The sequence below is a fragment of the Callithrix jacchus genome, chromosome 7 (genome assembly GCF_049354715.1).
Source record: "Callithrix jacchus isolate 240 chromosome 7, calJac240_pri, whole genome shotgun sequence".
NCBI lineage: Eukaryota > Metazoa > Chordata > Mammalia > Primates > Cebidae > Callithrix > Callithrix jacchus.
This window is the reverse complement of record NC_133508.1, coordinates 104985935-105004257: the sequence shown is the minus strand read 5'-3', so window position 1 is coordinate 105004257 and position 18323 is coordinate 104985935. Positions and strand designations below refer to the sequence as shown.

The following is an 18323-nucleotide window of genomic DNA, read 5'->3' as shown; positions in this document are numbered from 1 at the left end:
TGAGATATTTGCTGACTTGACGGGTTGGCCCAGGGCTATTCCTGGTTCAAGGCCATCACCCTGTGGCTGCCGCTGCAGGGCAGCATTTGTAAAACTTACCTTCACTCACCATCTGGTTTGTTTCTTCTTGTGTTGATTACTGTTGATCTGATGTATGTACCTGTCTTCAGAGATTTTTGAGATGGCCTTTAAACATAGGTATAATGTAATGAGATGAAGAAAAATAAGTAAGGAAAGAAATCTATGGAGTGAAGTCAGAGATAAAATAAGGCCCCCATTCACTGGGAAAAGGCTATTCATTTGCTGGTCCTACAGTCTTACCTCTGAGCTTCTAAGCAGTCAGTACCAGAAGGAAAATGTGCTCTGTTAACAACTTACTGTGGCTGGAAAATAAAAGCACACCAGTTACTCAGAAGAAGCAAGGTTGATCATGATTCAAGGCTCAGAGAAGTGTCTTCAGAGTGCTTATAAAAGAGGATGCCACACAGAGTGGCTGACAACTTCCCTGTAGGTAAAACAACAAGGACTGCCTTGGTATAGGCGAATGATGTGATAGCTGAGTGCAGTCCAAGAGAAACTCCTCTAGTTCAGGTATGTATTTCTCTGTTGGTCTTGCTTAGTCCAAGGATGAAATGTAATTGTTTCAGATGAAATAACAAATACATACATTCACGACCCTCCTCCCCTTCCCACCTCGTAATGGACTTGAGATTGTCATAACTGTCTTGATACTGAGCCTTGGCATTTTAGCTGTGGACCAGATTGGGCAGGTGAGTTGAAATAGACTTGCCATCCCTGTGCTAAAAGAAAAAACAACTTCCTGATAGGGGTCTGTGAATGTTATTTCAACTCTCAAGTCATTCTACACTGTGATTGAGTCTATGTTGTGGCTTTTGATACACAGAATTTACATTGACCCTGCATGATTCTCTTCCCTTGCTCCATGTCTCTCTCCTTCTCTTCTGAGCCCCATGGTTCTAGGTTCATTTCTTATACTGGAACATTCAGTGCTTTGTGGGGGTAGTTTGAGATGCTCGTGAGACTTGACTCCAAGTATTTGTTTGATGGTAGAAAACTATAAACTTGGCTACCATTGTCTATTTTTGGGTCCCTCCTCTTCTAATCAGTAACCTTAACATTTATTACAAGAGGTAGTATCTGACAGTGTAGGGAAGGTAAGCAGGAGTGCAGGATCCAGGGTGGGGAGAATGAGATATTTGCTGACTGGTGGCACTGGTAAGTTGAACTGCTGGTGCAGAGAATGGTAATGGAATAATGTTAAGCCCCAACTTTTTTGCAAAAAAATAGTTTGTCAAGTATGTCATAGGAAGAAAAAATTTTAATTCATTCAGGATTATTGTCAGAGAGGAACCCAGAATTCCACAAGGACTACCCATGAAGGGGAACTTCCTTAGGGACGTTTTCTTTAGATCAAGTTTATTAGGAGTATTTTGGTTACAAGCAACAGAAATACAATTTAAACTAGTCTCTTGACTCATATGATTAGGATGGCCATGCTGGTAAGGGCTTCAGGCACAGCTGTATTCAGGAGTTCCAAAGATATCATAAGGCCATTATCTTTCACTCTGTCTTGACTTTGCTTAACTCAATCAGCTTCATTCTCAGGCATGCTCTCCCTCACCATGCTGGCAGAGGTGGGTTTCTGCCATTCACAGGGCTATAGATCTCAGGGAAGGGGGTGCCTTTTTTGCCATACTTCTAGCGGTAGTAAGTACCAAGGAGGGCCCTTAACCAGCCCAGATTGGATTGCCTGCCTTAATCAGCATGGCTAGAAATAGGCAGTAGACAGTAAGCAGCATCACTTTGGCCAAGGCCTGTTCATGTGTCCCACGAGGTGGGGTAAATCCCACCAGAATTACGCAGAATGGGTTCCCCATCAAAAAAGGAGGGGTAGTGTTATAGCTCTTTTAGAATTTGTTTAGCACGTTTCCTGTTTTCACTGGAAAACTCTCTACATTACGTAATAAATTTTAAAAATTAGAAAATAATGAAAAGAAGGGGTGTTGCTACCAGAAGGAAGGAAGGAAGGAAAGGAAGAGAATGCCAAGCAGATAAATTTTCTAGGTACCAGAGTCCACTGGTTTTGGAGTCTATTAAACTTGAAAGGTTGGAAATCAGATTCCGCACAGTTACATTGACTACCTCAGGCTTGGTGTCATGATCCAGACTACCCATGATGAACATGTGGAGAGGACAAGGATGAGTAGCCCCACTTTGGGATCTGGTGAGCAGCTCTTGGCCTGAGGACCTCATGTTGAATCCACATAATCTACAGGAGTAGTTCTTAATCTGGAGACTATGAATAGACCAGCAGATCTGTGAACCTTCTATAATTATTTGCAAAATTGTACATATGCACTTTTAACTGGAGAAAGGATTATGTTTTCCATCATCATCTCATGGGACTTCATGCCTGCCCTCTCCTATTGGTCCCCCTTGCTTAAAAACCGTTGCTTCAGATTTACTCTAGTTGTTTTAGTCTTGGCCAGCTTAATCTCACACATTCCTTTCTTGTCTTGGCTCAATTAGTAAGGTGTAGTGTCCATGATAAACATAGCTCCTTATGGAACAGACAGTGACATCAGTGGCTGAGCATGTTGCATTAAATTATATGTTGGGGTTTTCAGCCATATATGTAAACTTTCCACAATCATAGTTGCCATTTACCTAATGCCAGGCTCTGTGCTAAGTGCTTTACATGCATTCTCCAAACTCTATATTTATACACATGATTATAATTCTGTGAACCTCAGATCCACCTGCTGGAACCAGCTCCTTCAGCTGCCTCTCTGGGAACACTGGATAAAATTCTGAGTTTTTTCTCTCCCCTGTGTCTGCTCTGGTGGAGCCACCTCTCTCCACCTTCCCACTCACAGATGATAGCATTATAAAATCAGAGCGTTGTATGAGACCCTTAAGATCATGCTTGTCAGTGGCTTTCAAATTCTGCTTTTTGGTGTTGTAGCTCAGGGACTCCTGAGGAAGAAGGATGGGCAGGACCCAAGTTCCTTTCCTGCTTCAGTCACAAATGTTTTGCTCAAAACCACTCATCCGGGACAATAGAAGAGCTCACAGGTAGATGCCAGGCTTGAGGCTGAGTACAGGTTCCTGCTACTTTACTACTTACCTGTGTGACCCTAGGCAAGTTGCCTAACTTCTCTGAGCCACAGTTTTCTTATCTGTCAAATATGTGCCTCTAAGGAATTGTTGGAGGGACTGAATGAGGTCGTGTCTGTGAAGTCCATGGCCCAGAGCCTGGCACATAGTCAGGACTTAACAAACGTTAACTGTATGTAATGAACATAGTGCACCGTGTGACTCATGATCATAATTCAGACTCAGCTTCATTCTTGTCTCCCACTTTTCCTTTAAACTTATTCAAGGAGTTGTGTTGTACCCCATTTCCTGGTAATAACTTCATCAGGCCCATGACATTTCTGGTTACTCATAGGTAATGAGAAGTTCTAAGGCCACTTGAAGTCAGTCTCCCCCGCCATCCCCCTCCTCTCTCCCTCCCTCTATCCCTCCCTCTCTCTGAACATGCATACACACATGCACACAGGTTCATTTTGGAAATGTGAAATGCCCTCTTTGGTCTATAAAAAACAGTCAGTATTCATTCCAAGGGAGGACTTCCCTTCATCCAGCCACCAAGGGCCACTTCCTCTTCCAGTAGCCTCCAGCTGCCCACTGCTCAGATCTCTCCAGGTTGTGGGGGCAGGGGGAGAGTGTGCACCAAGTCCTTACCTGACTGTGACTGTCACACCTGGTGCTGAGTTAGCTGAACCTGGCTGACGGGGAAAGGGGGGACGTTTTCTCTCCTGGCTGCCTCCGTGACCTTCTCCAGGACTCCTCTGAGAGGCCTTGCTCTGGGCTTCCTGGGATTCGGGTGGTTCTCTCCTCTTGCCGCTGTGGCCATCCATCAGCACTTTCTGGTTTCCTCTTGGACTCTCTTTGAGGTCTTCTCACTCTCATGCCAGAGCCCTCTTGGGGAGAACCTGTTGTGAAGAGATCCAGGCTGGCACTTGGGGTGTCCAATGTTCATATTCCTTTTACCCTCCCCCCACCATGGGGCAAGAGAGCAGTACTCACTTTCTGATGTGGCATCCACCCTTCTGGCTTAGCCAGCATCAGCTCCCTCTCACATTTTGTTTCCTAAGGCAGATGTCACATACCAATGCAGGAACTCTAGTAGATGCATATCAAACCCAGCACATACAGCTTTTTAAACCCTTTTCTCTAGGTTGGAGAAGAAAGGCTGAGCCCTTTTCATCCCACCCGCCTTGGAAACCATGGGAATCAGAGCATTTCCAAAGAATCTTACTCACAGAATCCTCCATCACTTTCCACTGTCCTGACCTGTTTGTGTCCTCCTGGGTCTTAGAGCCAGCTTCTTAGAAATTTCCACATAATGATCTGACCCCTTTCTCTGGAATTTCCCATCTGTTACATCTTGAGATGGTAGAAACTTCCACTTTAGCATCTTAACCTCAGATCCATTATGAGATACTTCTCTTCTTTTAATACTCTAAAAGCGGTCCTTCATCTGGTGAGCAACTTCCTCCCTGCCTCCCTCCCAAATCATCCCATTCAGATTTCCAGATAACTTGGGGTTGTTGGAAAGATGCGGCTCCTACTGAGAGAGAGAGAGAGAGAGAGACTGACTGTGTGTGTGTGTGTGTGTGTGTGTGTGTGTGTGTGTGTGTGTGTGGGCGCGCGCGCGCATGTCTTGTCTGGGAAAATCAGACATTGGAAAAATGGGAAATGTTTGGGAAAATTGGAATTCTTGCCTGGACCTCAGAGATTTCAAAGTGAAGCTTAGACACTCTGTTCTCTAAGCCCACCGGAAAACCTTTGACCTGTGTACCTGGGTGGGTTTCCTCTACCTGGATACCAGTGTGCACCTGTATAACTCCAGCAGAAAGCTAGTATTTGAAAACTGTGCTTATGCTATTTCTCATGCCCATGACCCTAACATAGTTTCTCTTGGTCTGGGAACTGATTTGCTGTGCTTCGTGACCTGTCCCACAATTCAATAAATGGTAGCTATTACCGTTGTTTGCATTTTGATCAGGGCTCCATGCAGAGTTCTTTTGAACTCTGCAAATTCAAGCTTTGCAGAATGTATCCTACCTTCCCCAAAGACCCACCCTCACTTATGTAGGTATTTTTTGTGCTTCTGTGACATTTGGAGTCAGCATATTTTTCTGCCTTCTCCAGCGCCAACGCGGTGAACTCAGCCTCTCTGCCAACGTGTCCTCCTTTGTTATGTGTGGTTGGACCACTGTGATGTTGGGTCCTGTAACAATGAGGTCACTCACTGAGTATAGACCACCCCCCAACCCCTAGTGAAGGCGGCGTCTCAAATGAGCAAGTGACACATGCTAGGAAGATGCTTACGTCAGCTAAAGTTGGAGGCTGTCTGGTGCAGTGGTCTAAGAATGTATCAAATGCATTTCTATCATTTACTAGTCTCTTGGCAAAACTGAACATTATGTATCCAGATGTGAGCCTGCTTTATATCCTCATTTTTACTGGCTGTTAACAAAGAGACACGATATAGCTCCCTCCTTCCCCCTCCCCCAGATCCATCCTATGAGATGATACTAGAGACAGAAGCTTAGATAGGAGAACTCAGCTCTCCAGGGACTGCTTACCTATTTTTCTCTTGGCCTGAAAGCATATAGTGATTTCCATTGGCAAGTCAAAGATCTAGATATGTATTTGAAATAACTAACAGGCTCTTAACTAAAGCATGCTTTTTATTTGTATATATTTTACAGTAGGGAAGTGGCTTAGTGTGGGCAGTTAGACTGGAGTTCAAACTTTCCTCAGCTATTGAGACAATTTGAACAGAGTGGTTAATCTTTCTGAGCCTCAGTTTCTTCATCTGTTAAATGGGCATAATACCATTTGCCTCATGAACTTAGCTAGTGAACCGTCACATAATACATGTTCAATAAATGATAGCTATTATCATGGTTTGCATTTAACTGTTATGATGGTTTCTAAAAACTTATAAAGCCTTGGAAAAAATGTAGCCCAATTCCTCAGCTCTTTTTTTTTTTAATCAAATAGGAATTTGGGGGACAATATGTAAATATGTGCAATTATCTGCTTTTAAAAAATAACTATCTTGTGAAACTCACCAGTTCTTTATAGTATTGAAAGTGATTTTTGGCTACAGAGGCAGCATGGCACAGGGACTAAGAATAAGGCTTAACCTGCCCAGCCTCAGATCTACACAAAAGCCCTTTGTAACCTTGGAGAAATCACTTACCTCTTAAACCTCAATGTCTGCATCAATAAAATAGGGATGATACTGCATAGGGTCATTGAGGTGATTAAGTGAAATAGTCTATGTGAAATGTTTAGACTACGTGTGGTTCACAGTAAGGACTCAAATAATGGTGGCTGTTATTTTCCCATTACACTCCATCTTACAGATAAGAATTTGCCGAATGCCAGGCACAGTGGCACGTGCCTGTAGCCCCAGCTAATTGGTAGGCTGAGGCCAGGGATTCGCTTGAATCCAGGAGTTTGAGCCCAGCCTGGGCAATGTGGCAAGAGCCCGTCTCCAAAAAAAGGTTTTCAATCACATTTGCAGAACACTGTTCTTTTTGTGGTAAATGGCCTTTATGAAGACACTTTCATATGTAAAAAGTTGTTCTTACTGTTTTGTTCAAAAAGAAGAACATTTGCATTTAGTTTACTTATAAATTCCAAACTATAGCACATGTGAAAACAAGCTACCTTAACTAAACTTAAACGACTTTCCATTTTATGAAGGCCTTGCTCATTTTATTGTTAAAATTTGAGTAAGTGATATTGCCATCAGATAAGGAGAAAAATGTGTATTATTTTTACAAGGACCAAAAATATGCAGACAAACTGTGTTTAGCTAAATCCTCTTGATTCAGATCACTTTATTTTGCTGTCTTTCAGTAAAGACTAGTATAGTTTGCACCTTTTTGCAGCCCAAGGAGGTCTGGAAGTTGGGGGTGCATAACCCTCCCAGGGGTAGAGAAGGAGGAGAAGGTGGAGTCTGAACTGATGAGGTGACCCAAACTGGTGACAGGCTTGGTCGGATAGGTGTGGAGAGCTGGCTGGGCAGAGGAGTTTGTTCCCTTTGGGCAGGGCTAGTGTTTCTTTCAATAACTCCACCCTGGTATCTGTCTCCAGGCAATGGGCAGTCCTAAGTAGGTGGAGCTCAGTCCCTCTGCTGAACCCGTATCAGCCTCATTAGAGACAGCACCAGTTTCAAGAGGCCAGGAAGAGACCCAGAGCCAGCACATGAGACATGGGGTTTTATTGCAGGGGAGGGACCAGTGGTGGCAGGCTGAACACTATAACTGCTTGGCCTGGCAGTGAAGAGCCTTGAGTTTCAGGATCTTTCACTGGCAACACTCCGCTCCCATGCCCTGTAGCTAATGTGGTTCCTAATTTTGTATCCTTTTTTTAAAGAGGACCCCCAAAATTGTATAGGGCTTAGAACCCACAAAAACTGGATCTATCCATGGGCCAGGGACATACTCTCTGTGCCTTCTGTCCTGTTGTGTGGTCATCAAGGCACTGAAACTCACATCTGATTTTCCCTTGGGAATAGGCATTGCCCCTGTGTGCCCCTTCTGTAGCTAGATCTGTGTTCCCTCAGGGAAACACCTAACCCTTTCTGTGAGGGGGAAGCAAGGCCCAGCAAGGAACTGCTGTCCAGTCACCTTCCTGGCCACCAGATGCCATCCGCCTCGGGGTGAAAAGGGCCCCCATTCGTGCAGGAAGGCAGGGCAGGCACTCAGACCTCCAGTGGCTTTGTGGTTTCTCAGAGGGAGGCCCTGCAGAGGAGACAGGGTAGGAGGGAGCCCCGTGTGAGGCTTCAGAATTTCCCCAACCTTCAGGGCTGTGCTGATTAAGCCCTGCTCATGCTCAGCCGTAGTCCTGTTTCCTCCCTCTCCCTGCACCGAAGGGCTGGGCTGCTTTGCTCATCAGCCCAAGTGGAATGTATTGAGAAGAAACAGGAGCAGGGAAAGGCCCCTTTGTACATGAATATCTTTCTAGCACTGTATGAGAATCAGGGTTTGAAAATAATTTCCCCTTTCAGGAAAATGCGAGCCAACTTCGCCCCCTGGAGGAGGACCAGAGAATTGTTTAAAATGAGCCCTTCTGATTGATAATCTGGAAAGATTGTCAGCCTGTAATTAGGTGGGAAGGTGAAAAGGGCTTGTCTATAAGGGGTGTGTGTGTGTGTGTGTGCGTGCGTGCGTGCGTGCGTGTGTGTGTGTGTGTATGCACGCATGCTCATGCTTTGTTTTGTTTGAGTTTTTGCCTTGAGATATTTATTGTAAACTTGGGGTTGAATACTCTTATAGCTCTAAAGAGTAAAGTTCACAACTGTTAAATTTATAGTGGACTTTCTTGGGCCAGATTTCCACCACTACTGGTAACTACAACAAATCATTGTTAGTCTTGATTTTCTTTTCACTCCTTGGGGTTGCGCAGACGTAAAGCCCGCTAGTAAGCAGGAATTTTCAACCCCTGGATGTGTATTAGAGATTCTAAAGTATAGACTTTAGCTGTGTCACCCACATTGAAATGTTTTTTATTTGGTCCTGCTAGTTCATTTGCCTCATTTCAGTTACACTTGCTACGATCAACTGCCAGATTCAGTCACAGGTTAACTAGGTAGTAGTTATTTCACTACTATTTCCTATACTTTTTGTGTATTTTTAAAAGAAAAATGCAAAACAGGCAGAAGGATAATGGTTGAAATATATAATAAACTTTATATTTCATCTTCCGATAAAATATGATCTTATTCTGACATTTTTATTAAGCCATTTTTGATTGTTCAGCTGCTTTTAATTACCAAATCTGACCCAGTTATTTAGCTTCTAATGTGTCCCTTGTAAACAAAGCCTTTATCATAAGAATCTCATCTACTCTCTTTATCTCTGGGTAAATATGTTTATCATCTTCATTGTTCTAGATTTTCATCCCCCAAGTGCAGGATACAATCATAGCGTTTGTATTAGTAAGGATTTTAGTGTTGTTTTTTTTCTTTCTCTGCCCTTAGAAACACTGAGCTGTACTTCAGTATTGGAGAGCGTGGCATTGTTAAGAAATCGTTACCCATGTATCAGATTAATTGCCTACTGGAGGCTGTTTCCCTCAGAAGGATGTGGAAAGAAAAGTGTACATACATTTTATAGATTATTATGAGTTATTTTTTTCAATATTTGATAGGAGTTTCTAATGTTGATAACATTCTTATATATTCGGTCTACTTTGATTTTTATATATTCTTATATATTTTGTCTGATTTTTCATTTCATGCAGTTTTTATGCAAGGAAATAATTTTTGACAATATAATCTGTTGCTTTTTGACCCAAATGCATGGAAACCAATTGCCTGAAGTACCAAACAGGCTTTATTTGGAGAAAGAGGGATGTATTTTTCCCAGGTCTAGTTCCTGGAGGATTCCTCCCTATTCTTACTACTTGACTTACTCTGATGAAGTCCATAGGTGATTTGGGGCCTGGGGAGCTGCAACTTCTGCTGAATCAGACTAACTCCAAAACACAGGCAGGTTGATTTTTTTTTTTTTTTTTTGTATGAACACCATCTTCCTGTGGCCATAGCCACCATCCCTGTTATTGTGGGAGAACACACACTCATATACACACAGCTGTTAGTACCTGTCTTCTTGCACATATGTCTCCTTTCCACTATTGAAAGTGACCATTAATCTAATGTTGAGGCAGTCTCATTCATTAATCGTCCCTTGAAGACAGGTAATTGCAGTGCTGAGCAACATCAGGATGGTATCTCAGTTCTCTCTCATTTCAAAGCATTTTCAGGCTTTCATTTTATTCAGAAATTACAACATGCTAAAGTTTAGACTCTGCTGACTAGGACAGCCAGAAGAGAAGGGTAGGCTTTGGAGGTGGATACTTGGGATAGATCCAAATAAGGGTTTGTATTTTTAGTCAGAGAAATGTTTTGCAGGCATTTTGATAGACTTTTGTGGTAAGTGCCAAGAGATGCCCACCTCATTCTCCTGGTCCCCCAGCTGCAGCTCACTGGGTCATTTGTCTTTCTCTATGCAACAGGCTCTCTTCCCTGTTACCTGGAGCACTGCCTGGTGCATAGAGAAAGACAAATTGTTGCACCAGCCTGTGTATTTCATATCCCTTACCACAATCCATATTTTCTTTTCTTTTTCTTTCTTTCTTTTTTTTTTTTTCTTTTTTGAGACAGAGTTTCACTCTTGTTGCCCAGGCTGGAGTGCAATGGCACAATCTTGGTTCACCACAACCTCCACCTTCTGGGTTCAAGCAATTCTCCTGCCTCAGCCTCCCAAGTAGCCGAGATTATAGGCATGCACTACCATGCCTGGCTGATTTTTTGTATTTTTAGTAGAGATGGGGTTTCTTCATGTTGGACAGGCTGGTCTTGAACTCCCGACCTCAGGTGATACACCTGCCTTGACCTCCCAAAGTGCTGGGATTACAGGTGTGAGCCACCATGCCCGGCCAATCCATATTTTCTTCTTTATTTCTTTGAGATCTTGATCTCACATTTAAACTGCTGGCCCAGAATATATACTCAATATCTACTGAATGAATGTGAAAGAATGAACAAATGAACATGCAAACAAACAAAGGAATATATTCAGAGGCATGAGAGGAGCAACGCCCTTTGTAACCATGCTTCAAGGTGAGAGCAATACAATACTAGCATGTCAGTGCACAAGGCTTGTTAGCCTGACATGGAGTTCACACTCCAGCCTTTGTTGGACTGCAGATTGGCAGAGCTTCTTAGACAAAAGTTGTAATATAATAATAATCTTAACATATTTTTTAAACAGATAAATTATTAATATAAAAATTAATGGTGGAAAGCCAATTGATAATTCATAGAGTGGGAGGGGGGTTGATTTGGAATTATAGCAAAATTATAAAGCAACCTAAAATTCTGCAAAAAGAAGATGCTGTTGTAAAATGGAATTTGTAGTCTCAGCTACCCTGGGGGCTGAGGCAGGAGGATTGCTTGAGCCCAGGAGTTTGAGGCTGTAGAGCTGTATGATTGCGCCACTGCACACTAATGTGGGTGGCAGAGTGAGACCCTGTCTCTTACCAAAAAAAAAAAAAAAGTGATGCATATTTATTCTGTGGTATCTCTACCAAAAGTGCGTAACCTGCATCAAATCAGGAAGAAGCATCTGCAAACCCCAATTGAGGGACGTTCTACAAAATAACCATCATTTACTCTTAAATATCAATAACGTAAAATACAAAGACAGACTCAGGAAGCATCCCAGATTAAGAAAGACTAAAGAGACCTGACCATTGAACGTAATGTATAATGTCTTATTTTCTTTTCCTGTAAAGGACATTATTGTCAAAATCTGAATATGGTTATTGATCAGATAATAGTAAGATTTCAAAGTTAATTTCCTGATTTGACTAAGTGGTGTGGTTATATCTGAGAACTCCTTATTCACAGGAAATATATGCTGAAGTATTTAGGAGTAAAACACTATCACGTCTCTCTCTCTCTCTCTCTTTCCCTCTCTCTCTGCCCCACCCTCTGTCTCTCCCTCTCTCTCTCCCTCTACCCCCACCTCTTTTTCTCTCTCTCTCACTCTCCTTCTCCTTCTCCTTCCCTCCTTCCCTCTCTCTCTCTCTCTCCCTCTCTCTTCCTCTCCTGGGAGGGTAGGGTTTTAAATATAGTAAAATGTTGACATTCAAGGAACCCAAATCTGGGTGCAGGGTATCAGAGAATTATTTGTGCTTTTCTTGTGACTGTTCTCTAAGTCTGAACTTATATAAAATAAAAGTTTTAAAACATGATGCTTATAAAGACTTTATAATCACATAGAGAAAATCTTCTGCTAAAATGGAGCGAAATATAAAGTTGTATAGCAGATTATGATTTAGACTACCTTAAAAACTCATTAATCTGATCAAGACTTTCTATGATTTTTAAAAAAAAAAGGAAAAACAAAAAACTCCCAAGAAAATATTAGAAGGAAATACAACTGCATGTTAACTTTTATCTTCTGTTCACTTTATTTTATAAATTTTTCTCTAAATTGCATGTATTTATTGAAAAATTTGGGGAAAAAGCTTTAAAAAGAGATAAAGCCTAACTCAAAAATCTGAGTGACTCTTACTCTGTGTGTCTGTACCACCATGTATCCCCTTCCAGTAGAAGACGCCGTATGTGTGGGCATGCATGTAGAAGTGTATATATGTATATAAATACCTACTCTTTTAAACTTTTCTTCTTTTTAATGTATTTTGAGGGAAATCCTATGTTGGACAGGATTTTAAATGAGATGACTTCTTTTTTGGGGGGCGGACGGAGTTTTGCTCTGTGTTGCCCAGGCTGGAGTGCAGTGGTATGATCTTGGCTCACTGCAACTTCCATCTCTTGGGTTCAAGTGACTCTCCTGTCTTAGCCTCCCAAGTATCTGGGATTACAGGTGCCCACCACCATGCCTGGCTAGTTTCTGTATTTTTAGTAAATACAGGTTTTCACCATATTGGCCAGGCTGGTCTCAAACTCTTGACCTCAGGTGATCCGCCCGCCTTGGCCTTCCAAGGTGCTGGGATTGCAAACATGAGCCACTGTGACCGGCCAAGATGACCTCTTAAGTCTCTTCTAGCTTTGCAGTTCCTTGCCTTACTTTCCAGCTCTTTGGGAGTCAGCACCTCTTCAATGCAGATGCCGTGCTGGCTAGGTGCTGAGCATATAAGGATGGTTAAGCCACCCACTTCATCTTTTAGAGATGTTTCAAGTCCACGGGGTAGGCAAATAAACAAGTCAGTGATTACAGTCTTCTGCTAGGTACTGTTCAAATGTAGCAATTCCTACTGTGGACAGGCTTGGGTTGAGGGCAGGGAGGGTGGTCAGGCAAAAGGAGAAGACATTGATCTCTAGACCTAGAAAGTTCAGCAAGAGCTTGCCATTTGGGAAAGCTAGCAGAGCATTCTAGGCTAAACATTCCAACATATCTAGTGTATGTTCTCCCCAAGACCCACCAGAGTATCATCCTGGAGGCCCTGAGCAGTGAGGCCAGAATCTTGTAAGACCTGGGAGGTCCTGCTAGGTCTGCTTTCCTGGGTGTGGGAGGGAGTGGTCTGACTGCAGGTGGCAGGAGTTGCTTTCCTCGGAGCAGAGCCCTGGTTAAAACTCAATGTCCCCATCTGTAGGACCACTGAGAGAGTTTTCCTGATTGCCCTGCCTCTCTCCCTGCCCCCTCTCTCACCCGACAGAAGTTGGATGGTGTGCACAAACCCTCAGGGAGGGTAAGTGAGTAAGGGTTAATAGTAATACCTCTTTGAGAGAGTTTGCTGGTCTTAGATATACCCTGCTGAACTGTTGGAATTTTTTTTTTTATTCATTTGCAATCATAAAACCAAAGGGCCAAGTCAGACTGCACTTGACCTTGCAGGCTTTGTAGATACTTCTAGAGACTCAGAATTACCCCAAAGTAATGTTGTTATTGAACAAGATGCCCCTGATTTCCCTGAACAGTAACTTATCCTTGAACCATTTGCCTGGGCCCGTTATCCATTCCCATCATTACAGCCTGAGGACACCATTACATAAGTTTTTAAATCCACCTTCAACAAAATCAGAACAGTGATTAAGGATCCTACAGCTGGGTTAGGTTGGAAGCCTTTCTGTTTATCTTGGGAATCTTCTTAGCTATTTTAGAGCATGATTTTTTGCTCAGGAATTATTTCTACTTTAAAGCTATCTCATAGGTTGTTAAGAAGATTGCATGAACTGATAGAGATTCAGGGCATGGCACAGAGTAAGGCTTCAGTAACTTCCAGTTTTTCATAAATATTGACCAGCACAGTGTATGGACAGTGAACACTAGACTCTTGGTCAGTAAACCTGACTGAAGTCTAATCCCAGCTCTACCCCAAAATCTTACACGTGAAGGAAAACTGAGCTGGAAAGAGGCCTTAGAAATCTTTTAGTATCTAGCACAACTTTATTTCAGAAACTTAGACCTAGAAAGGCATAAGAGCCCTAAGTTTGTTACCTAGAACTTAAATGTTCTTCTGCACATTTTCAAAGCAAGACTAATAATTGCATCCCCGTTTATAGGATTGTGTCAAGGATGAAGCGAGTTGGTGTACATCAGATCTTGAAGCAGAGTCCTTAATACATATTAGCTAGGGTTGTTATTGTGAATTCCCTGTTTATCTTCCCCTCCTGTTTGACTGCAACAATTCAGACGTGTCCTCGCTTCCTGCCATGTACCTGGCATCTGGCACAGTGCCTGACACAGGAGGTGCTCAGTCAATGTTTGTTGAATGACTAAAGGAAGTATCTTGCTGAGGATCAAATTTAGGCCAAGTCTGAATCAGAATATGAGCTCTAACGCTAAGGTTCAGTATTTCCACACAGTTCTACATTAGCTTTGGCTGTAGGCAAGTTGCTTCATTTCTCTGTGCCTTGGCTTTTTCACCTTGAACACGATCCATCAGGTTTTTCCTGGTCATGAGTAACGTGTTCCTGTAGGTAAAGGACCCACTCGTCTGACAGCCTTTTTGGGCAACCCATGTTTGTGCTGCACTGGCCACTAGGTGTCGTGGTTGGTTAATTATCAGAGAAAGCGAAAAATAAATCATTTAACTGATTGCCCTACCAACCTATCAAATGATGGGAGTGAGCTTATACAGTTAGTTACTGCAAGCTAGTTAGCTCTGCATGAGTTGGCTGGGTTGCCTTGGAAAGACAGGAAGTTGCCCAGGATTTGCATGCATGGACTTTGAAGCGAAGCATACGTAGAACTCACAGCTGCGCTCACACCAGCTAGCACCTTGGACACACTGGCACGTCACAGGGCCTTGGTTCCAGTGGTGTAATGCATGTCACATGCTCAGCACTTTGCCACAGTGAAGGATGAGAACCACAGAGTTAGTGGCTATGCGGGCTACTTCTGGTATTTGATACTGTAAAATGCTGCTTTTCTGTTCCTTGCCACGCCAAGTGCTAAAGCTTTGCAGGCTTTCTGCCTTGCTCCCTGTTTTACAAAGCCAGATTCTTGAATAGCCCCTTAAACAGTGGAGTGGACAGTGTATCACTTTCAGGTTAAAAGGGAAGCCGAGAATATTTGGAGGGACACCAGAACTCCTTGGAGTGTCACTGTGGTGCTTAATCCACACAAAGCAGAGTGTTTTGTACGTAACTGGGACCCAGAATGGAGGGAAATGAGAGTGAGCATTGTTGAAAAATGGCCTTGTTGAGCATTGTTGAAATTGCTCAAGAAAGGGATTTCTTTGTTGCACCATCATTTAGATCTAGGTGTCTTCTTTTTAAAATAATTTGGGGAAACTTCTAGGAATAACAGTGACTAGTATTTATTGAGCACTTACTATGCGTAAGGTGTTATTTAAAACATCATACTTGCATGATTTCATTTAACCCTCACAGCAACCCAGAGGTACATATGGTTCTTTTTTTTTTTTTTTTTTTTTTTGAGACAGAGTTTCTTGTTACCCAGGCTGGAGTGCAATGGTGTGATCTCGGCTCACCACAACCTCCGCCGCCTGGGTTCAGGCAATTCTCCTGCCTCAGCCTCCTGAGTAGCTGGGATTACAGGCATGCGCCACCATGCCCAGCTAATTTTTTTTTGTATTTTTAGTAGAGACGGGGTTTCACCATGTTGACCAGGATGGTCTCAATCTCTTGACCTCATGATCCACCCGCCTTGGCCTCCCAAAGTGCTGGGATTATAGGCTTGAGCCACCACGCCCGGCCCAGTACATATAGTTCTTATGTCCATTTTGCAGATGAGGAAATTGAGTTGCACCAGTATTATAGTAGTAATAGCCAGCAAATACTAAGTACTTACTAGTATTTACTAGAGATCAGGCATTATTCTAGCAACTGTAAGTACTATTCTCACAATAATCCTATAAGGTCAGTATTATTACCTTCATTTTACAGATGAGGAAACTGAGGCACAGGGAGGTGATGTAGCTTTCTCAGGGTCACACGGGGAATGGGTGGAAGAGTGCGAACACAAACCCAGGGCTTCCTGACTCCAGAGTTCGTTTTTTTAATGGCCGTACTGTACTGCCTCCCACAGTACTTTGGATGCAGTTAGGTACTTGACGAATGTTTACCGAGGCGAATAGTTCTCAGACTATAATTAGCCAACACGGAGAAGACGGCCTACGTAGGAACCATGTAAACCTTGATGCTCCTCTCACCCAAAGCCACACGCCCTCTGGCCTCCATTAGTACTGTGGGATGTATATGGTGTTCCATGTGCTGGACTTCACTCCTAACTTCTTAAAACATTTTTTTGTTGCTGTATAATAGTTGTACATATTTGGGGGGGTACGTGTGGTATTTTGATCACATATATAATGTGTAGTGATCAAATTAGGGTAATTGGACTCTCCATCACCTCAAACATTTCTCTTTGATTTGTGTGGGAACATTGCAATTTTTTTAAGCTATTTTGAACTATGCAGTAAATTGTTGACTCTGATTTTCCTACTGTACTATCGGATACTAGAATTTGCTTCTGCTCCCTAACTACATTTTGGTAGCCCTTACCCATCCCTCCTTCCCTTCGCAGCTCTGGGAACCACATTCTACTCTACCTCCGTGAGGTCTACTTTATTAGCTCCCACACATCACTCCCAACTTTTTGTTAGTAATAAGGTATTCCTCCACTGGAGCAGTCAGGAAAAGGCTAATGTTTTCCAGACACACTTCCACAGGGAGCATCTGATTTTATTTGCTTCATGTTTTTCTGCCAAGGACCTTTTTTGGGATGGGTTTGTTCTGGTATCATTGTATCCAGGCTCATCTCTTGAGCGTCTAACAGCCAGGGCTGAAGGGTTACCAGAGATGAGCCCAGGCCTCTGTGCTGTGCCATCGGTGTGTGCTCCAGTGTGCATATGGCAGCCACTCAGCCCCCATCCTGCACACTCCCCAATCCTGACACCAGGCCAATGCCAAGGGGTGTGAAGGGCAGAGTAGGGTCTGCTGCCCAGGCTAGCAAGCTGGCCGTTGCTACCAGCCAATAGTTTTTCATCGTCATGGCGAAATACTAGGTCTGAGGTTGGAGAGCAGGACCCAGGCCACATTAATCCTTCTCTGGGTGTAACAGTTCCGTCCCAAGGGTTTGGTTGCTTTTTTATTCTAATGTGCTGTTGCAATGGAAAACCCAAAGCTAGAGCCAGGCACGGTGGCTCATACCTGTAATCCCAGAACTTTGGGAGGTAGAAGTGAGCAAATCACCTGAGGTCAGGAGTTCAAGACCAGCCTGGCCAACATGGTGAAACCACATCTCTACTAAAAATACAAAAATCAGCCAGGTGTGGTGGCAGGTGCCTGTAATCCCAGCTTCTCAGGAGGCTGAGGCAGGAGAATCGCTTGAACCCAGGAGGTGGAGATTGCAGTGAGCCAAGACTGCACCATTGCACTCTAGCCTGGGTGACAAGAGGGAAACTCTATCTCAAAAATAAAAAAAAAAGGAAACCCAAAGCTAAACTAAAACCCTTTACAGACCTGCGATTCTGAGCACTGAAACTTGTTTATGTAACCCCCATCCATTGCTACAGTGCTGCATTTTTCTTTTAAGTGAACTGAACCATCTCAAATCTTTCTCAGAACTTTTCAATACTCCCCAGCCTGGGGACCCCTGGTACAGCCTTCTCAAAGAAAGCAGTGCTTTTCCTTCTGAACTTTTCTCCCTCTAAATACAAGATTTTTTCCCACTGTAACCAAAATCATGCATCTCAAAGGAGATGGAGAGGGAGTTTGGAGCTTCTGGAGGGAAGGTGACAGTCAATATAGAGCAATGTCCCCAAGGAGCACGAGGGCATGAGGTAGAAAGCCCTAGTGAAAGGCTCCCATTTGTGACCATCCCTTTGGCCCTACTCCTTGGCACCTTCCAGCTGTGTTGGTCTTTGGTTGCCTTGCCACTGTGCAGCTGGAAGTAGGCTGGTGTTGGCTTTGTCATTAAAGAACTAGTGGACACTTGAGTAATGGAAGGAGACATGAGTGATGAGCCAGAGGAGATTCTGGGCTCCGGCGAATGTTTTTCTTTCTCTTGTCTAGAGTGGTGCTTCCTGTTTCCTCATGTAGGCTGATCATTCCTAATCCAGAAATCTGAAGTCCTCCAGAATTCAAAACTTTTTGAGCACTGACATGACACCACAAGTGGAAAAGTCCCCATCTGACACCTTCGCTTTCTGATGGTTCAGGATGTACAGACTTTATTTCATACACAATATTTAAAATATATAAAATTACCTTT

At 43.2% G+C, this 18323-nt stretch overlaps 1 protein-coding gene and 1 non-coding gene across 5 annotated transcripts in view; both read left to right on the top strand.

Annotated features, from left to right (window-relative positions):
• The window catches only part of GNG12 (G protein subunit gamma 12), a 131548-nt gene that overhangs the window by 58808 nt on the left and 54417 nt on the right, over window positions 1–18323 (top strand). The window lies entirely within an intron of this gene.
• Window positions 1913–1973, top strand: LOC118143446 (U7 small nuclear RNA). Its single transcript, XR_004727662.1, has one exon. It is a non-coding gene; the product is annotated as a U7 small nuclear RNA (small nuclear RNA).